Genomic DNA, 21,358 nt, shown 5'->3' on the forward strand with positions numbered 1-21,358 from the left:
TACTAGCATGCAGTTCTATAACAGACACATGTGTATGATGATTTAGCAACTCAAGATTCAACACCTGCCTATTATATTAAGGGGGAGTGAATTGTTCTCTACAGAAGAGAAAATCTGATTTCCTGGGTGGGAAATGGTAGGAGGTCTGGGTCCAACCTCACATGTGCTGTTAAGTGGGACTCCGAACAAGTCTTATGACCTCTAACATAAAAGCTCTCAGTCAGTGGCATCATGTATAAACACAGGAATATTACCTGCATTATCTACTTTGTGGCACTGTTGGCAGAATCCTTCCCCACAGCCAGCTTACATTCCACAGGTGATAATTATCAGTCCCTGGAATACACTCTCAACCGTCCTGCCCCCTTTCACTTTGTTGTCCTTATTGGGCAAAACTACAACCTGGTTAAATCCAATTCTCCTCTGGAGTCTGCACCTGCACCCATGCAACTGAATTTGGCTGGAGAAAAACTGGACTGTGCGGAGTACTGCTCCCCCCCCCCCCACCTGCTTTATACCCACGACAGCCCTCAATGCTGCGAGGAAACCACTGCACCATACCACTCCATTCACTGGCTTGCTCTCCTCCTGTGTTTCCTGCTGGTTCCTCGCTCTTCTGACCACCAACACTTGCTCCTCCTCCATCCCCATTCTCAGCTGCTGAGCTGGCTTATTGTTTTGCTGAGAAAATTGCAACAGTCTGAGAACTTGCACATGCTCCCACCACTGTACCCACCCACCTTCTTGCATCTGTGGCCACGTGCTCTTTTCTCTCCCAAGACTATGTACACGGACCAGTGCCTCTCCCGGCTAGGGCTAACCCCTCCACTGGTGCTCCACGGCCCTGTCGTGTCCCCCCCTCCCCACTTGGTGATGCTCCTCCATGGACTCTTCCCTCTCACACTCCATTAACTTTCCCTGCTCCACTGAATCATGTCCATTAGCATAACAGGCTATTATTTCTCTCACCTTAAAAACCACTCCCTCTCTTATATGTTCTCTGGCCACAGCTCCATTTCTTCTTCTCTTGGGGACTCCTTGAGAATCACCTGTGTTCTTCCTCTCTCAGTTCTCTCCCCCTATTTCCCCTTGAACCTACTAATCAGGCTTTTACACTCTCCTCCACAAATTGCTCTGATCAAGGTGACTTCCATGTCTTCACGTCCCAAGGTCAGTTAAGGTTCCCTGATCTCCCTTGACTCATCATCAGCCTTTGACCCAGCTGACGCTCTGTTCCTGACTGAAACTTCTTCACTTGGCTTCCAGGAACCTGCACTTCTTCCTGTTTTCTTCTGACTTCTCGAGCTGTTCCTTCTCAGTCTTCTCTGCTGCTTCTTCCTTATCTTCCTGACCTCTAAATGCAACAGCCCTCAGTCATTGAACCCCCTCTTGGCTTTCTCTCACTCACTTACATGGTGATCTCATTTAGTTCCATGGCTTTAGATGGCATGTACATGGTGAGGTCTCCCAGATTTCTCCCCCTTACCCTGGAAGTCTTCCTCAAACACCAGATTTGTAGATCCAACTTCTTCCTCAACAGATCCCTCAGTCAAGTACCTCAGACTTAGAATGGTCAAAGCTGAGCCACTGACTGTCCTGCCATACACCTATCCCACCCAGTTTTGCCTGGCTCTGTAATTCCAGCTGCTCTGACCAAAAACCTTAGAGATTCCCTCCTTTGCATCCTTTTCCTCACACATTCCACACCCAACTTCATAGCAACAAATCCTACCAGCTCTACTTACAAAACACAGGCCAAATTCAACTGCTTCTCACCACCTCCACTGCTACTATCCTGGTATAAGCCGCTACCATCTCTCACCTAAATAGATGCAATTACCAGTCTGATTTCCCTGCTTTCACTTTTATAACCAATTCAAAACTTGGCAGCCAGACTGCTCCAGTGAAAAGGTAAGGTAGATTATATTAGTCGTCTGCTCAAAACCTTTCAAAGGATCCCTGTACGCCCCACTCAGAAGTTAGTCCTCACTCTGCCCTATGAGACTACGGGATCTTTCCACTCTCTCTGAAATTTCTGACTTTATCTCCCAGGCTTTGCCCTGGTTCATTCTGCTTTAGTTCAACCTGTTCTTTACTGTTTCTGGAAGACACCAGGCAGGATCCTGCCTCAGGGCCTTTGTACATGTTTTCCTCTCTGCCTGGAATGTTCTTCCAAGACACAGGCAGAGCCTATTCCTCCACCTCCTTTTTTGTCTTTATTCAAATATCACCTTCTCCAGCAATCCTAAAATGGCACCCAGGCCCTTTCTTGCTCTGTTTTGCTCCTGAGCACTTATCGCCAATACAACACCTGCTTTCCTTTTCATATTTGTTATCGATGGCCCCATTGGAACATAAGCTCCATGAGACAGAGTTTACAGTTTGCTGCAGAACACTCAGCAATGACAACAGTCCCTCCACCCATTTGCAGTGCAGTAAACCTGGTGACTGAAATAAGAACAGATAAAGCATTGCTCTGAACAATAAAGTAAAAATGTATGCAAGTACAACAGCCTGGAAGCCACCAACTAAGGTGGCTTCTTTAAAAAAAAAAGTCATTTGTCCGTGTCAACATTCTGGAACAGGGTACGGTCTTAAAATCCCTAAAATAAGTTTGAACCTGTTTTTAGTTGCTTAACAGAAAATATAAAACTGGAAAAACTACCTGTTGCCCAGAAGTATAAGACTGCTCTTCTAAAAGCACAAAGGCTACGTAGTTGGTACTACATGCTTTTTCACCCATGCCTCTTGTAAAAGTATGCTGTCCTTTGAATGAAGAGTGATACCTGCTGCTCTACCCATTAGGAGGACATGAACTCTACATTGTGCTTCTTTGAAATCAAGGAAGGAATTTATTTGTAGGGCTGCCAGGAAGGGGCAGGCCATCATCTTTGGTCATAAAACAGTTCTCGGTTCCTGTTGCAGTTTACCCTTCTGCATGGAGATCAGATTAATAACCACCCATTGAGCATTTACTCTGAGCTAGGCACCATGCTCAGTCCTCTAGACACATTATCTCATTGAATCCTTCAGGAAACCCCTTTGAAGTAGTACCCTCATTTCACTGATGATATAACCAGTCTCAGAGAGGCAATTCCCCCAAGGTGACACAGTGAAATCAGAATTTTGATCCAAGGCTAATAGACTTTAAACAGACTGTAATAGATTTAAATAGATTTTAAAGCTATGCTTCCCGCTCTATTGTCTGTGACCCTGGTCATACTGGTATCATCTAAATAGGTGAATAAATAAGTAAATAGGTGACAGTGACAAACTCCATGTATGAAGAAATACTGGCAGGAATTTCGAGCACTGATCCTTCCTGTGTCCTAAGGCATTTTTATAGGTGGGAAAAAAAAACCCTTTAGGTATCTAGTAAGTCCTAGCAATCTTAATGGGAAATCAGATAAAATTTTCTTTTACTTTCTGTCTTGAGGTCAAGTTTAATGTGAAGTATTTCATTCCAGTTACTTCAAATGCTCTGAGACAGTTAGGTTAAACACAAAAAGCATTAGTGATACATTTAAGCTCTAGTACACAAAGTAAACAAACACTACATATTGACTAGTCTGAATTTAAAAGAAGGAATCATCTCCCCCAGAAGCACACAGCAACATCAATTTGTCAATGAAAAAGAACTGATAAACTGAAGTCCAAGACTTTTTCTCCCCAACGTCTGAGAAAACAGACTATATCAAGCAAGGATCCATGCACTTGCCAAGTTGAAACACATAAGGACAGATTGATGTCATCTGTCCCTAACAAACAACCTTATGAAAATGTAAAAGGAATCAATTTGAAAATCAATGATTAACTGCGTGATACTTCAAGAAATTGCATTTTCAAGTCACACATCATTTAAGGGTGATTTAAATACCAAATAAAGAGACAATTTGCCTTCTGAAAGGGGTTAGCTGTATCTATTCAACATCAAATCAGAAAACAATTATAAAAGTTCCAAGAGATGAAAGAGATAACATACCTGTGGCACTTTAAAAGATCATATTTCTACATAGATGTTGCATCACTAAGATTTTTGGAAAGGGGTGGAGTGCTTTTTTTAAAATCTTACTTTCTCTCACACACTATTAAAAAATTCCAAATGATTTTAAAATATACAGGAGGAAGCTCAAATATGACCGTAACAGAATGGTTGCATTTGTTTAGTGAAATCAAACTTTGTAGGAGATATATTTATAATATAACATACTTCACATTTTCATATTAAGACTTTAAAAATGTCATTATTTTAAGAAAATAAAAGGCATTAGAAATAGGATTTTTGTGGTTAGTTTGCAAGACTGAATAATCATGTGAAATATATATTCACCTGCCCTTTGTAAGTCTCCTCTGATTCAAACTGACAAACCAATCTAATCAATATGGTATAGTTTGTACAAACTTTAAACCCAAACCACAGTAATTATACTAAATACATTTGAAAACTTAAAAAAGCAAAACAAAGCAAAAACCTTGGGTGAACACATACAATGCCCTCTCTCCGCACACTGCACCTGTAATGAGCTCATAGCTATTTTGACTAGAAGCGTCTCACAACTAGGACTGATCTTTGGGTGCGTCTCTAACAAGCTTAACCAAGCCTGTCTACTTCATCACCTGGAGAGGTATTAACCCCTGAAGTCGCCATCCTGCCAGTCTCTTCCCAGCTTTTCCCAGCAAAGAAAGCACCTCAGCTGCCATGTTGAAGATGCTCTTTCACACTGTAGCTAGAGTCCCCTCCCATAATGCCTTAAGAACATCCCCCAGCATGCATCAGATAATGTTTTTTCTAGGTCATAGGATCTTATAATTGGGATCCTATCTATATGTGTTGAAATGAGGAGATCTAGGAGCCAATGCTGCTGCCTACACACTTCACATACACTGTGTATAATTAGGTACCTATTCCTCATTTTAAGTCCTCACAACACACTTGATTTTTAAATTTGAAGCTTCCAAATGTTGGGAAACGGGTGTATAGACTTTGGGGACAGACCATGCTAGAAATGGCACCTACTGACAAAGCATATTATGATCCAACTTTAATAGACATCAGGAGGAAGGGAGAAAAAAATAAGTTCTGGGAGGCATGTATTTGGAGAGAAATAAAAAAGGGTTTGGTGCCGTAAAAGGGGAGTAGATAGCACAATGCCAAATTCAACATCCTAGGCTACTGCTGAGGATTAACTGCCGCTGCTCAATGGGAGGGCACATTGTGCCATGGTTTAAACTTTAATTTTGTCTGTAAAGCCTCCTGTTTCCTAAGTATGTTTTCTCTATGGGAACACAGTTATGGTTTTAATATAAGCTAATCAAAACTAATTGGGTTACAGAACTTAACTTTCAAATTAAATTAGTTATAATAAATGTATTTTGTCCGAGAGACTGTATCTCTTTCCTGTCATGTTACCTATAAATAACAAAGTAACACAAATTGCAGGCTGCCAATCAGGAGTATAGGTCTAAAAAAAATAACTGTGACCAGCAGTAATACTTCCCCAAGTACAACTTTGTGTAACAGGGAGAATTTTGCAACTATACCTTTTTCTGCCACATGACCTACCCTCCACATTTGCTAGAGGAGGAGCCAGTCCAACAGGTTAGTTCTTTGCTAATGTTGTTTCCCAGTACTTTATATTGTTACAAATTATGCAACAATGTAGTCTTATGTCATTTCTTACAAAATGGCCAAATAAGTCACTACAATTCACCCAAATGGCCACCATGTGAAACTGAGTTATGGGGGGTTTTTTTTGTTCGTTTAAAAAAAAAAAAACCACTCTGCTCTTCAGTATTAAATATACCTTTATAAGTGAGACTAATATAAGAACTCAAAGACTGATAAATCTGTCTAAGATTGACATCCTGTAGCCATACAGTCAACTCTCAAATATTAGCACTAGTAAAGAGAAGGGTACACACATTCAGAAGACTGCAGAAGACTCAAAAAGTTATTTTTTCAATTCTTAGCATTTCATTATAGGCGTGCCTGACTTTTTTAGAAATTAAAGAGTTCTTCACTAAAGGAGGAAGCCACATGACACTAAATACACGAAGCCGTGGAAAAGCACTCCTAGAGTTCATGTCCCCATACTAGGGATGAGGATTACTTTCCATTCTGTTCTCTTCACGTTCATTCGTTTCCCTGGCCCACGTAGGCTTCACTAAGGTGAGGGAGGCAGGGAAGGAGGGGAATAAAGAAATTAGGTATTTCTGCTTTGAAGTGTATTTTGGGATAGCCGAGGCCCAGCTATGCCAATCTAGGAGGACCCTCTGAAGTGTCAAAGGCACTCCAAAGTATCTGTAAACTTTTGAACACAACTGGCCATATGTTTCTGCCAATGCATTTGGCAACTCTGATTCTTTGCCTTGGTTGTTTTTTCTCTTACATATCTAGATGGGCTGTAGGCCAACTGCTATAAATGTTTATATTTGTAGGGTATGTGTGTGTGTGTGTGTGTGTGTGTGTGTGTGTAAGAGAGAGAGAGAGAGAGAGAGAAGGGATGCCAAGTGGGAAGCAGGGAGGAAACAGACTCTGTGGATCAATAAATCAACTGTAGAAGCCTGAATACTACTGCCCTCAGGATGGCACCACCGCCTATTTCCCAAAGGAAACACTAACCTCACTGATAGAACCCTTACCTCGGTTATCAATCATGGGATAGTGTGCTAAGCAGCTGAATTCAGGATGGCTAATTTGGGCCTGCTGATGAAAATTTCTGGTTTAAGATTTTTCTAACACAGGCTAATCAGGAGAACTTAGCCCTGAGCTACATAAGAACATTAAGTCTCGAATTTCTTTATGCTTGGAATTCAAAAATAGTTATTAGCTCAAAAGAATTAGATCTTCTGTTTCAAGTTTATAACCTATTATAATTAAGGTGACTCTCAGAAGACCAGAAATACTAGAGAGACAGCATTGTATGCAGGGTTTTGGTTCTAGAACAAATAACCTCTTGTCTATTTCCTCATCTGCAAAATGAGAAAAGTGGATTCTTATTTTAAGAGAACACAGGCCAGTAAAAGTTTTAAAAGCAAAGAAGAATAGTGAAGGGATGGACACAGCGGCCTTTGGGGGGGGCGGGTAAAGGGGTATAGACATTAAAAAAAAAAAACCAAAAACCCTACCATTTGCTATCACCATCATCTCATAAGATATAGAAGGTATTTAATACCCCCAAATTAGATGGACAAATCTTATAATAACAACTAATCATTTAAATGGGAAGAATTTAGCCTTAAAAACTCATGGCCTGCTGTCCTCACTTCACCCTGGACCACTAAAACCTCCTGACTGACCACCATTGGTCTAAAAAATCAATGTTTGGGAAACACTGGACGAAGTAATTTTGAAGGCCCAAGATGCGAACACTGGGATTCTGATTTTGGTCACCGCTCAAGGAAAAAGATTTTACTTAGATTTCAATGATCACTCCCCCTTTTATTAAATTAGTGGTGATGGTTTAAATTTTATAGGTTGTGCAGAGTAAAAAGTTTTCCCATTTTACTTATCTGGATATTGCGTTTTTAATACAAACATGGAGATTGGCAGGGTTTTCCCACTACAAACAGAATCAGGGTGACTGTTAGTATGGTTAAAACTTCATTTCCTCCAAGAGCTGATAAAATTACAAACTTAGAACTTTCAAAGAATACTTACAGATTCCCTTTTCCTCTTAAGAAGAGCACGTATATCTTTTGTGATTTCAATCTGTAATAAAAGACAACATTTATGGGTACATGGACATGAAAAAATAACCCCTTTAAAAAAAAAAACTCAAATGCTGTTTCACATTACACCTATGCACCTTAGCTCATAATGAGCCAGGTATCACAGGAAAACAAAGATGTGACTAGAGATAACTGGATGGCTAGAAGTAATGCTATTGGGATCACAGAAAAGTAACTCAGCCTAAGAAACAGCAGTCAAAACTGTGCGAAAATGGCAAGATTGGAAAAATGGGCAGAGGAGCTGAATTTCTCTGAAGAAGTTATCCAGATGGCCAACAGGCACATGGAAAGGTGCGCAACATCACTCATCATCAGGGAAATGCAAATCAAAACCACAATGAGATATCGCCTCACACCTGTCAGGATGGCTGTCATCAAAAAGACCAGAGATAACAAGCATTGGCGAGGATGTGGAGAAAAGGAAAGCTTTGCACAGTGTTGGTGGGAATGTAAATCGGTGTAGCCACTATGGAAAACAGTATGGGGGTTGCATAAAAAATTAAAAATACAACTATCATATGATCCAGCAATCCCGCTTCTGGAAACATAGTCAAAGGACATGAAAACAGGTTATCAAAAAGATATCCACACTCCCATGTTTGCTGCAGTATTCACAATAGCCAAGATATGGAAACAACCTAAGTGTCTACCAATGGATGAATGGATAAAGAACATGTGGTATATACATATAGTGGAATATATTCAGCATGAGAAAGGAGGAAAGCCTGCCATTTGCAACAACGTGGATGTACCTTGAGGATGCTATGCTTTGTCAGATGAGCCAGGCAGAGAAAGACAAATGTTGCAGGATGTCACTCATATGGGGAATGTAAAACAGCTAAAACTCATAGGACCAGAGTTGAATGGTGGTTAACAGGGGCTAGTAGGAGGAACCAGGGAGATGTTGTTAAAGGGTACAGACTACAACTAGAAAATGAGGAAGTTCTGGAGATCAAATACACAGCACGGTGATCACAGTTGAAATACTGTGTCATATACTTCAAAACTGCTAAGAAACTAGATCTTAAATGTTCTTACCACAAAAAAAGAAATGATAATTACGTGATGCAATAGAGGCATTAGCTAAAGGTATGGTGGTAATCATAACAATATATAAATGTATCAAATCAATCTGTTGTACACCTTGCACATGTTATATGTCAATTATTTCTCAATAAAAAAATTTTAAAGTAAAAATAAAAAGAAAATGGCAAGAAGCAGGAGTCATGCTCTTACTCGTTTTATCTGTACCTCTTCACCCCCCAAACCCGCCAGGACAGGAGCCAAGTTCAGGGACAAAGTCTAACCAGAGGAAACCAATCGATCTACCCAGACATCCTCACCCCAAGTGCCTGCAGGCGCCTAGTGACTTTCCCATCAAAACCCAAAATGAATAATGTCCCTTAAACACTGCAAGATTCTTTCCAAATTAAAATACAGCACTTCTCTAGGCAAAAACCTAGAGATATTTTCATCTTCCCTCAATGAATACACAGATCAGTTTTGTGATGTTCTTCAAGATAACATATGCTATGAAGGCTTAGGGTCAGTTTACAGCTGAGGATTAACCTATTTTGTACACTGCAGGAGAAAACGACTTAGCATTTGAATGCTCAGAATGGTAAAATAAGGCCCTTCCATAACTTAACATTGCTTGCTTACATTTCAACACTGTAGGGATGTCCTGGACACGACTATGATTTTGAAGAAGAAATGAATTCTTATTTCCATGCAGCAATAATCAGGTACTACTTGCAAATAACTAGGAGAAAAACCCTTCAAACTGCTTTTTTTTTTTTAAAAAAATCTAGACACCCCAGTGGAAGTTACAATCATCCATATGATTAATGACTACCCTAACTACCTGGTATTAACTAAGTTCATTCTATTTTGCTACTATCAGAACGATGAAGGAAATAATGATTTTTACCCAGACTGATAATTAACAGAGCATGCCTTTTGTGTTATTTTTTTAAATTGAACTACTTTTCCACTTCAAATGAATATCCACAATCTACTTTTGGGGACTAGGGTGCTGGGGGCAGTGTCAGTACATGCATGAACACAGGCGGTTAAGAGTTCTTAAAAACAGAAGGCACGCTACTTAACATTTTCTTCTTTTTCTCCCAAAGAGCTAACATTTGATATTAACATAGGCAAAGTAAATCTCTGCATATACATGTTCCAATAAAGTCCAAAGAGCTCAAAAAGCGAATGCTGGGGAAAAAAGACTTCATATTTATATATTTATATCTATCTATCTATCTATCTATCTATCCGTCCATCCATACACACACACACACACAGATTTCCCCCAGTTTATTTCAGGTAACTGATAAGCAACAAAGACCAACTTTCAACAAAGTCATTTGAAGACCTGTGGGTGGCAGGGAAAAACATAAAACTATCCACTAGTTTGCTTAATTTGGAAAATAATTTCATCAGTAGATATTTGTGAAGGATAGTTTACACTTGGGTTGTTGGTACTACGGAGGGAGAAACTGGGGAGGAGAATCCAAAGTGTCAAGAGAATTCTCTCAGCTGGATGAGAGCCCCAGCTTCAACCTTCTACTCATTTCCACTCTCACAGCCCTCCATCAATCAGTTAAGACAAAACAACTCTCACAGGTTCTTAAATACAAGAAACAGACATGATTCTTTTTCAGCGCCTCTCACTTTAATTGTTTGAAAAACCAAAAACAACAAAAAGCACAGCCCACCAGATAAAAGGAACTAAATCACATTTCCTAGCCTAATTTTTTCCTATACAACAGAATAACTGAACCTTAATTTAACTTCTCCCCTAGTCTCCCCCCTATAAAATAGGCCCTCTTAAGGTCATTCTATTACAATAAATCAAAGAAATAATTTCATATTAAAGAACTAAGCAGATTATCACCATGAAGCTTCAGATTTACAAATGGCTACGACTAGGGATGATCTAAGACATAGACATGGCCAACAAGCACATGAGAAAATGCTCCGCATCACTGGCCATCAGGGAAACACAAATGCTGAAATGAGAACTGCAAATTTGGGACACATTTTTCACCCTTTCATGCGTATATGCAAGTTTCTGTTAAAGCAAGGAAGTTGGAAATCCTTCACAAGGCAAATTTTTAATAGACTGAAGCATATGACATAGTTTGTTTCTACTTAATGATCAACTGGTGGCATGAAAAAAAAAAAGAATACAGCATCTAGAGTTTATCATCTTTCCATTAGGGAATGAGCCAGCCCTGAGAAAGCCTCGCTCACTGAACACCAGGGAGCAAACCAGTGTCCAGGCAGCTAGCAGGATGGTGATTAAGGACAAGGCAACCACAAATATGAGGCAGGGCTGTTCAACTTCAGACAACCCTCATGTTCTGAGACCTACTTCAAAACAATGAAGTTTTGCCCTCTTGCAAATAAGTTAGTCTGCTAACTGGTTAGCCACCAGTATTTTGAAAACATTCTTCCGGAAGTAAAGTCAATACTGAACTTGTGATAGCATCTGCTAGAAAGGTTTAAAGCATGATCAATCTTCCTCCTGTAATTAATGTCTCAAGGACCAAGCTTCGTATGTTTAAAAGAGAATGTTTCAAAAAGAGTGGGAAATATTAAAGTCCTGAGCACTTAGTGTGCAAATCTCAAAGTCAGTTCTGGTGAGTCCAATATAAAACAATCTCCTAAGCAATGATCTTTTTACAGGTCTTGCTTCCGATAAATGTACGTATGTCACATATTGACTAGTAGATGAAAACTGCCAAACTATATAATACAGTCCAAAGGTCAAAAAATGTTGAAATCAAGAAACAACACAGGTACAAAACAGTAGGGATGACTCTATTATATATACATATATTTGAGTGGGTACATATTCATAGAAAAATTAGCAATATATGCACCAAATATTAATGCTAGCTATTGTTACATGGTAGGATAACACTCATGTGGAAATGAAGAAACAAAACAAGCAAGCAAAGGTGGGGGTAAGGGGAGAGACAAACAAGTCAACACTCTTAAGTCTAGAGAACACACTGATGGTTACCAGAGAGAGGGGAGTGGGGGGTTGGGGGAAATAGGTGATGGGGATTCAGGAGGGCACTTGTAATGATGAGCACTGGGTGATGTATGGAATTTTGAATCACTATATTGTACACCTGAAACTAATACAACTCTAATGTTAACTGGAATTTAAATATAAAAATAAAGTTACAAAAAGAGACTAAGGAGACATGATAACTAAATGTAATGTAAGAGCCTGCTTATGCTAAATACATAAGGTATTCTGGCCCAAATTACATACACCATTATGCTACACCCATTGTCTTTACCAAAGCTCAAAGACATAGTCTAGTTTCAGTGCCAACAAAAATAATCCTAACTCTAGAATTATCTCACCACCCATTTTGTTATATAAACTCTCCCCTGTAATTAATATCTTTATACACATACACATTTAATATTACCATTAGTATAGTTATATATATATATATATAAACAGTGTATGTAAAAATAACAAGTACCTAACCTACGATGTAAGTACTAGGTTTCACTTGGGATGGGAAAATAAACTAGATGTATATAAATTCCACTCTTTACTTATAAAGTCATACACTTTCAGAGCCAAAAAATAGAGTTTAAAATGGGTGTCGTTAACTTGTTTCTAAAAGGAAACTCTTCTCCCTCTCTCCCCTCCGAATGACCACAGGAGCTATAATAGGTTCTACTTTCTAGAACATTAGGAAAGCATCTTATGTGCTTCCCTATATGGTAGAATTAAGAATTTCTTCCTAAGACATAGACATGGCCAACAAGCACATGAGAAAATGCTCCACATCACTGGCCATCAGGGAAATACAAATAAAAACCACAATGAGATACCACCTCACACCAGTGAGAATGGTGAACATTAACAAGACAAGAAACAACAAATGCTAAAGAGGATGTGGAGAAAGGGGAACCCTCTTGCACTGTTGGTGGGAATGTGAACTGGTGCAGCCACTCTGGAAAACTGTGTGGAGGTTCCTCAAAGAGTTAAAAATAGATCTGCCCTACGACCCAGCAATTGTACTGCTGGGGATTTACCCCAAAGATTCAGATGCAGTGAAGTGCCGGAACACCTGTACCCCAATGTTTATAGCAGCAATGTCCACGATAGCCAAACTGTGGAAGGAGCCTTGGTGTCCACTGAAAGATGAATGGATAAAGATGATGTGGTTTATGTATACAATGGAATACTACTCAGCCATTAGAAACGACAAATACCCACCATTTGCTTTGACGTGGATGGAACTGGAGGGTATTATGCTGAGTGAAATAAGTCAATCGGAGAAGGACAAACATTATATGGTCTCATTTGGGGAATATAAAAATTAATGGAAGGGAATAAAGGGAAAGGAGAGAAAATGAGTGAAAATATCAGTGAGGGTGACAAAACATGAGAGACACCTAACTCTGGGAAACAAACAAGCGGTAGTGGAAAGGGAGGTGGGTGGGGGGTTGGGGTGACTGGGTGATGGGCACTTGGTGGGATGGGCACTGGGTGTTATGCTAAATGTTGGCAAATTGAACTCCAATAAAAAAAAATTTCTTCCTAATCTGTATTGATCAGTTTTACTCTTAAGATGAGTAATTATGAGGATATCAGAAAACAGGGACACCTGGCTGGCTCAGTCAAAAGAGCAACTCCATGCTGGGTATAGAGATTACTTAAAAAAAAAAAAACTTAAAGAAAAAGAATATTAGAAAACAGCAAAAAAGTACACTACTGCTGTTTTTTCTGTTACCCAGGATTAAATTAAAAACAGCATCAAGAGGGAAAAAACACATTTTCTTTTTTTTAAAAAAGATTTTATTTATTTATTTATGACAGACACAGAAAGAGGCAAAGGCACAGGCAGAGGGAGAAGCAGGATCCATGCAGGGAGCCCAATGTGGGACTCGATCCTAGGACTCTCCGGGATCATGCCCTGAGCCAAAGGCAGATGCTCAACCGCTGAGCCACCCAGGTGTCCCCACATTTTCTTTTAAAGTTCTCAAGTCACAAACATCAATATATCCTACTTGTAAGGTCTGCTTAAGGTATAGCTTTGCTATTATGAAACAATCACTGGGTGGAAGAAAGTTTTAACAGATGAATATTGCTGCCACACTGGTAATTCTTGATTTGGGACCAACAATCTTAGGGCACTGATTTTTTTAAGATTTTATTTATTTATTCATGAGAGACACAGAGAGAGGTATAGACATAAGCAGAGGGAGAAGCAGGCTTCCTGCAGTGAGCCTGACATGGGACTCAATCCTAGGACCCTGGTATATCACAACCTGAGCCAAAGGCAGACACTAACACTGAGCCACACAGGTGCCCATAGGACACTGAGTTTTAAACATTTTGGCCAAATAGTTTGCATCATATCAAATACTGGACTTACCAAATTGTCTTCTTTCCAAATTTACTCAAAAAACACATTAATATGTGGATGATTCTGAAATTATAGGGCTTTTATTATAATACTAAAGACCTGAACAAAAATCAAACAAGTGCTTGTTACTTTGAGTAATCCTCACCAGAAAGTACCCTGTGTAACTACCAAAACTTTCCAAAATTCAGGTATTCTTTGCCAAAAGTTAATTTTGTTTTTAAAAACAATAAAAGCATGAGTCTTAATAAATGCACAGAAAGGCCCGAGTCATAAACATTAAGCTCTCATGGAGCAATGATTTTAGGAGAAAAAACAAACTAGCGCTTACCCCTAAAGTTGAGATTAATAAACTGCTCGAGAAAGGAAAAATATATTTTGAGAAGCACAGACTCCCAGAGCTAAAACTGTTTTGATGGTTCTTGAAGTATCCAGGCCCACCAGTTCCCTGCAGTGCTACTGTTAATATTACATTCCCGCTTTCATTTACCAGGAATGTTTTATTTACTACAATGGCAATGCGTGGAAGTTCCATCAAAAGTAGTGCCAATTAAGAATCAAGAAATTAAAAAAAAAAAAAGAATCAAGAAATTAGTGTTGCCAAATATATACAAAAAGGCACTTTATATACTATTGACAGAAGTGTAAATTGGTCCAAGCCTCCTAGAAAGCAATTTGGCAATATGCATCAAGAGTTCTTATGTCATACCTCCCAGCCCAGTAATTCCATTTTCTACTTCTAGAATATCCTAAGAAACAAAGCAGCGTGCGCGCGCACGCACACACACACACACACACACACAGAGATAAGAGTCATCACTGTTACAAAGAGAACAGAAGACATAGAACTAATTTCAAATGCCCAAATGGAGACTGGTAAAATAACGATGCATCCGTATGATCAAATGCTACACCGTCATCAAATGCAGCAATGTCAAAGAATATTCAAGGATGCAAGAAAATGTTCAAGATGCGCACAGCTTAATTGGCTGAAGAGGTAACTTAAAGAATATCAACTTCTTCAAATATATGCAGGCTATAAGCTGAAATGGGTAGCCCTTAGGTTGTAGAATTACTGGTAATTTTTAATTTTATCCTTCTATTTTTCCTATGCTTCCTAAAGCTGATGCAGTGACCATCAATTAATAATTAAGTAGAAAATACAGCACGAGGCTTTCAGTTCATTCTAGTGTGTGTTTGTGTGTGTTGATAAGTGACAATGAACATCACCCCTAAGGCTTTCAACACTACTTAAGTGACAAAGTGACACTGTAAAAGAATCCAAAAGTTGACTTTACCTGCACTATGTAAAGATCAGACACTTCTATTTCTAAATTAGACTCAAAGTAAAAGAAACTTCTTTTGCTAATGCAATATAATCTCCAAAGCAAAATAAAACAGTTTTTTTTCTTGCTATAACTTCAATGTTAAAGGTTTCCTAAAACTAACAATTGTCTTTGCTGTCTCCTCTGCCAAAATGTGACTAAGAAAAATTGACTACTATTGGAAACTGAATAGATGATATCAAAAAGCTGGACAATCATGAGGGGTTCTACACAGATTAAAATACAAATAATTTATTTAAAGCCTGGAGTTCCACTCACCCGATTACAACAAACAGGAACTCAAATGCCAGATGATATCTGCCTAAGATTTAATAGGCACCTCATCGGTCATACTCACCAATGCTTCTGTCCCACAAGGAAAAAGACCAGAATCAGCAACCCGGGGCGGGGGGTGGGAATCAAGGCCTTCCTTCAGAAAGAGTATCACAAGCAAAAGGCACCTAATGGGTATCATCTCTCTGCCTTCCACCCAGGTGGTAAGAAGGATTTTAAAGGGAGTGCATTTCAGAAGTAAATTCTCCATCAATATCCACTTGTTTACAACCTCAACTTTGGGACCAATGACTCTGAACTTCAGAGCATATCATCTTACCTAAGACTAAGAGTGTCTTGCTTCAGACATTCCAATCAACTGTGATATCACATTACAAATGTGTACTAACTTCAGAAAGGAGTGGGCAGGAAAGGTTGATTCATTTCTTTCCCTCCAAGTTTTCATTTCAAAATGCTTCGGGTAACAGTAAAGTATCATTAAGTAATCTACTTCCTGTAAATTCCAGACAGCTATGAGCGTGTCCTGTAATAACCTTGAAAGGGCCCAGCAGCACAGAGTTCACAGTACTAAAAATTACTGAAAGAATACAGCTGATTTCATGCGATTCCACTGCAACATACAATAATACATCCACTTGAAAATCAATTTTTTAACTCCAAAGTGAAGGGAAATCCATCTGTGGGTGCTGGTTAATTCAGCTGGGTTGAGCCAGTGCTTCGGAAGCTAAGCTCACAAATTTGATTCCTGTATGAACTGGTTAAAATGACAGTGATTACACTTGCCAGTTAGACAAAGTCTGTCCCCTGGTTTACCTTTTGGCCTGGTGTAATTATTGTCAAAGTCTCCATCCCTTTTTTGGCAAAACATCTCTAGTGAGGACTCCAGTAATAACCCTAACTCTAGTCCCACAAGAGAACAAGGCACGAACGTATGGCTGGCTACATTGGCAAATCCAACCTTCACCCTGGTGAGAAACATTAACTCTTGACTGAATCCACTGTCATATACAAATGGGCAAGTAAATGAAAGTACCAGCTTTGTGTCATTAAACATACATACAGATACACACACACACACACAATTCTTTATTCCAAGTGTTTCAACAATGCAAAATATGACAATTTTAGTTTACGTACAACTGAGTCTTCATAATCCAACTTCTAAAATCTAGATTAAAACCATAATTGAGGGGTATCTGGGTGGCTCAGTAGGTTAAACATCAGACTCTTGGTTTTGGCTCAGGTCATGATCTCACCAGTTGTGAGATGCAGCCCAGTGTTGGGCTCCGCACCTAACAGTGAGTCTGCTTAAAGATTTTCTCCCTCTATCCCTACCCCCACTCACACACACTCTCTCTCTAAAATAAATAAACTTTAAAAAGCCTTAACTGATAAATTCAAATTGAGGTCAATTCCTCATCTTACAAAACACATTTATACATTTTAAGTACATAAAAGGATAAATCAGATCCCCTGTAAGAAAAGATCTCCATTACAGGCTCTCAATTTATAAAACTTTTAAAGACTATTATTCTGTTTAAAAAGTTGTATTTACTGGATGCCTCGATGGCTCAGGAGTTGAGCATCTACCTTTGGCTCAGGGCGTGACCCTGGAATCCTGGGATCGAGTCCCACATCGGGCTCCCTGCATGGAGCCCGCTTCTCCCTCTGCCTATATCTCTGCTTGCCTGCCTGCCTGTCTCTCTCTCTGTCTCTCATGAACAAATGAATAAAAATCTTTTTAAAAAAATTTAAAAAAATAAAAAGTTGTGTTTACCCAGGGTGCCTGGGTGGCTCAGTTGTTAAGCAACCAATTCTTGATTTCGGCTCAGGTCATGAGACTGAGCCCCGAGTGAGGCTCCATGCTTAGTGAAGAGTCTGCTTGAGATTCTCTCTCCCTCTCTCTCTCTCTGCCTCCCCTTACCCTCTCCACTTGCATGCACGCACCCTCTCTAAATAAATAAATAGTTTTTAAAAAGTTGTGTTTACCTTTTAACTAATTTAAAAGTCAGAGAAACAGATAATTGCCAAATTAACTTTAGCAATCAGGGAAAAACTCCAGTTTTGCAGGGAATACATATTACTCATTTTTTAACAAAAAAAAATATACAACTATAACTTCCCATCTATGATGTTTCTGGAAAATACGGGTTAGCAACCTTAGAGTTGCAGATCAAATGAAGCATTTGATTTCCAATCAATGACAAAAGACCAAAGGAAACTGCAGAGTTTCTTGGGCTACCCCAGATGCTGTAAGCTTAAGGAGTTTTTTACATATTTATTAGCTTTAGCTCTTGGAATAGTCTGTGCCTAGGACAGCCTAACATTCAGTTTGCTAAGAAAAACTGTTTAACTTGGCCAATCTGAAGAAAAGACCACAGATTAACCAGATAAGGCTAAAGAAACAGACAATGAAGCTCCAATATAACACAGTGCCCTGCTGAGAGGCAGTTGGCCGTGGTAGTTAGGAGCCAAAATGCTGGAGCCAGATGGCCTAGGTCCAGCTCTTGGCTATGCCCCTTACCAGCACTGGGTGACCTCAGGCAAGTTATTTACCCTCTTTACCTCATTTGCCACAATTCTAAAATGGAGGGAATACTATTACTCCTGTTGTGAGGACTTTTGTGAAGCTTCAGTGGAGCTGATCTCCTGGCTCTAGCCATTATAAACTTCTTTTAGTTTCTCAAAAGCACCAAGCTTAATCTCTCACCTCTGGGTCTAGCACATGCTATTCCTTCTGCCAAGAACATTCTCTTCTCCCTTTCCCTGGCTTCCTTTAGGTCTTAAAGTTAAAATGACACTTCTAAAGAGCCTTCCTTGACCTCCCCCACGTTAGAGCAGGTGCCTCCACTTTTTGCTCTGTGAGCACCCATGTAGCACAGCACTTAAACTTGTTCAGGTTCCTGCTCCCTTGCTGGGCCAGTGGGCTCCTTAAAGGCAGAGGCCATGTCTATCTGGGTTCCTGCTCTACTCCCCAGAACCTAGCACAGTACAGAGACACTGTAGGTGCTTACCCAACAGGTTTGAAGTGAATTAACCAGTCATACTAAGCAGAAAGGAAGCCAAAGAGTGATTTCCAAGTTAAATCTTTCACTCTTAGGTAGACGTGTATGCCTCCTCCCATCTGAGCTATATAAACATGTTTCCCTCTCACACAGTGGAGAAACTTGAAATTAAACAAGTGCCATATTCTGACAGAATACAAACTCGATGCCCTTTTTGGATAGGAACCACGACTTCATAAACAGAGCAAATAACTGTTTGGTGTGTTACTTATTATTTCATGTCTCGTATTCCAAAGCCTTTATTTAAATAAGGATTATCACAGCAAATTACATGGCTAGTGTAGCTCCCTGAGTATTATCAGCTGGGGTAAATGAAACCCATAAGTGCCCTGGCATAGGTGAAGGGAAGAAAAGGAGAGACCATGAACATAGAAATTCATAAAAGAAAGAGGGGAAAAAATGAAAGAATTTGATATGTTGGAGAGTGGTAAAGCATCATTAGCTGCTCCTCTATAAGGTACCACTGGGTGGCACCAGTGTCCCTGGCTATCCAATACAGATATGGAACTAGGAGACCAAGCCATCGGGTGATCTTACATATAGCTTGAGTTAAAAGTTCAGAAGTCTATTTTCCTTATACAGATGGGCAGATGCAATTCACTGGAGTTCAAGTTTTCGGCATATGTTATTAACACGGGCATAGGTCTTAAGGATCCTGTTAATCAGCAACACCTGGAAGGGGAGTTTGTCAACATTTTTGCCTGACAAAATGTTTGTGTTAGCTAACCATTCTAAATGCCAAGATACGCAGTACAGTGAGAGGCCAGGGATTCTCAACGGAATGAGAATGGTGAGGAAAGGGATCAGAATAATCTAGAAGGCTTTTTCAAACTATTAGGATGACCTATACAAAATTGCCAATAGTCAAAATCCTGTTACATGCCAGAAAACAGCAATTTCAAATGGTCCAACCTAATATACAGGTATTTGGAATCACAGGCTTAATGAGCCACTGTTACTGAGAAAAATTCTTCTCAGGTTTATGGGGGGAGGCGGTTTGAGAACACATGCATAGTTTGGTCTTAAGTTATGAAGAATTAACTAAGTTCAGGAATGGAATCAACAAAATGTCTTAAGGGAACAGATTAATCTATATTAAAAATATCAGACAATGGAAGATGTACATGTAAAAAATGCTCTATTAAGTGTATAAAAAATCAAATTATAAAACAGTATATAAAACACATTTTGTGACCTGTCTTTTAGGGAAATCCAAAGGTTTATTTGGAGGGGGAATGGATTTCTATTCTCTACAGAAAAAAAAATGTGGAAGGATATGTATTAAAAATATCAGTAGCTGGCTCCGTTTAGGGGAATTATCCATACTTTGTCTTTTTTTATCTTTTTGTCTTTTCTGAAATAAACACGTATAGGGGCACCTGGGTGTTTCAGTTGATTAAGCATCTGCCTTTGGCTCAAGTCATGATCTCATGGTCCTGGGATCAAGCCCCAAGTCGGGCTCTTTGCTGGGCGGGGAGCCTGCTTCTCCCTCTCCCTCTGCCTGTCACTCCCCCTGCTTGTGCTTGCTCTCTTGCTTGCTCGCTCTGTCTCTGTGTCAAATAAATAAATAAGTAAGTAAAAAAAGAAAGAAACATGTATAACAATTTTGCATTCTGGAACAGAAAAAAAAAGACTGGTAGAAAACCTTGAGAAATCAAAATAAATTTTATGGTTTAAACCATAAACCATAAGTATAGTTTTAGTACTATACTGTTACATAAAATGTTAACATTAAATGGGACCTGGGAAAAGATGTACAGGATGTAAGAGCTATCTTTACAAATTTGCTGCAAATCTAAAATTATTACAAACTGAAGCATTTATTTTGCAAAATAAGCCATATTAAGATCACATCTGAAAACTCTAGAACAAGGAATATATTTGGTTAAAAAGAGCCCTACATATAAATGAGAACATGCTGAAATAAAACAACTTTGACAGGAAGTTCCTGTGCCCTCTAGCATGACAACAGAAAGGTGTAAAGACTGTCATATAATATGGCCTCCCCTAAATGTAAAAGTGATGTCACCCTATTGGGCATAGAAGCAGGAAACAAATGGTTAAGTCTCTCTTCTTTTTGGTTTTATATCATCATTGCTGGGGCAGCCCCGGTGGCTCAGCGGTTTAGCGCAGCCTTCAGCCCAGGGCGTGATCCTGGAGACCCGGGATCGAGTCCCACATTGGGCTCCCTGCATGGAGCCTGCCTCTCCGCTTCTCTCTCCTCTCTGTGTATTCTCATGAATAAATAAATAAAATCTTAAAAAAATATCATCATTGCTGAAGACTCACCACCATACTAACATTTCTATTTGAAGAAAGGAATTAAAAATAAGTACAGCCCGTAACAACTCATTTCCTTTGTCATATATTTTATTTTTTTTATTTTTTTTTTAAATATTTTTTTTAAATTTTTATTTATTTGTGATAGTCACAGAGAGAGAGAGAGAATGAGGCAGAGACACAGGCAGAGGGAGAAGCAGGCTCCATGCACCGGGAGCCTGACGTGGGATTCGATCCCGGGTCTCCAGGATCGCGC

At 39.4% G+C, this 21,358-nt stretch overlaps 1 protein-coding gene across 3 annotated transcripts in view; it reads right to left on the reverse strand.

The window, feature by feature from the left end:
- Window positions 1-21,358, reverse strand: part of ACSL4 (acyl-CoA synthetase long chain family member 4) — a 79,598-nt gene that overhangs the window by 44,459 nt on the left and 13,781 nt on the right. For all 3 annotated transcript variants that reach the window (XM_038588058.1, XM_038588057.1, XM_038588056.1), the window contains exon 2: window positions 7,661-7,711. The gene's annotated coding sequence lies outside the window, so the exon portion shown is untranslated. The remainder of the gene's footprint in view (window positions 1-7,660; window positions 7,712-21,358) is intronic.

Source organism: Canis lupus, chromosome X (assembly GCF_011100685.1).
Source record: "Canis lupus familiaris isolate Mischka breed German Shepherd chromosome X, alternate assembly UU_Cfam_GSD_1.0, whole genome shotgun sequence".
Taxonomy (NCBI): Eukaryota; Metazoa; Chordata; class Mammalia; order Carnivora; family Canidae; genus Canis; species Canis lupus.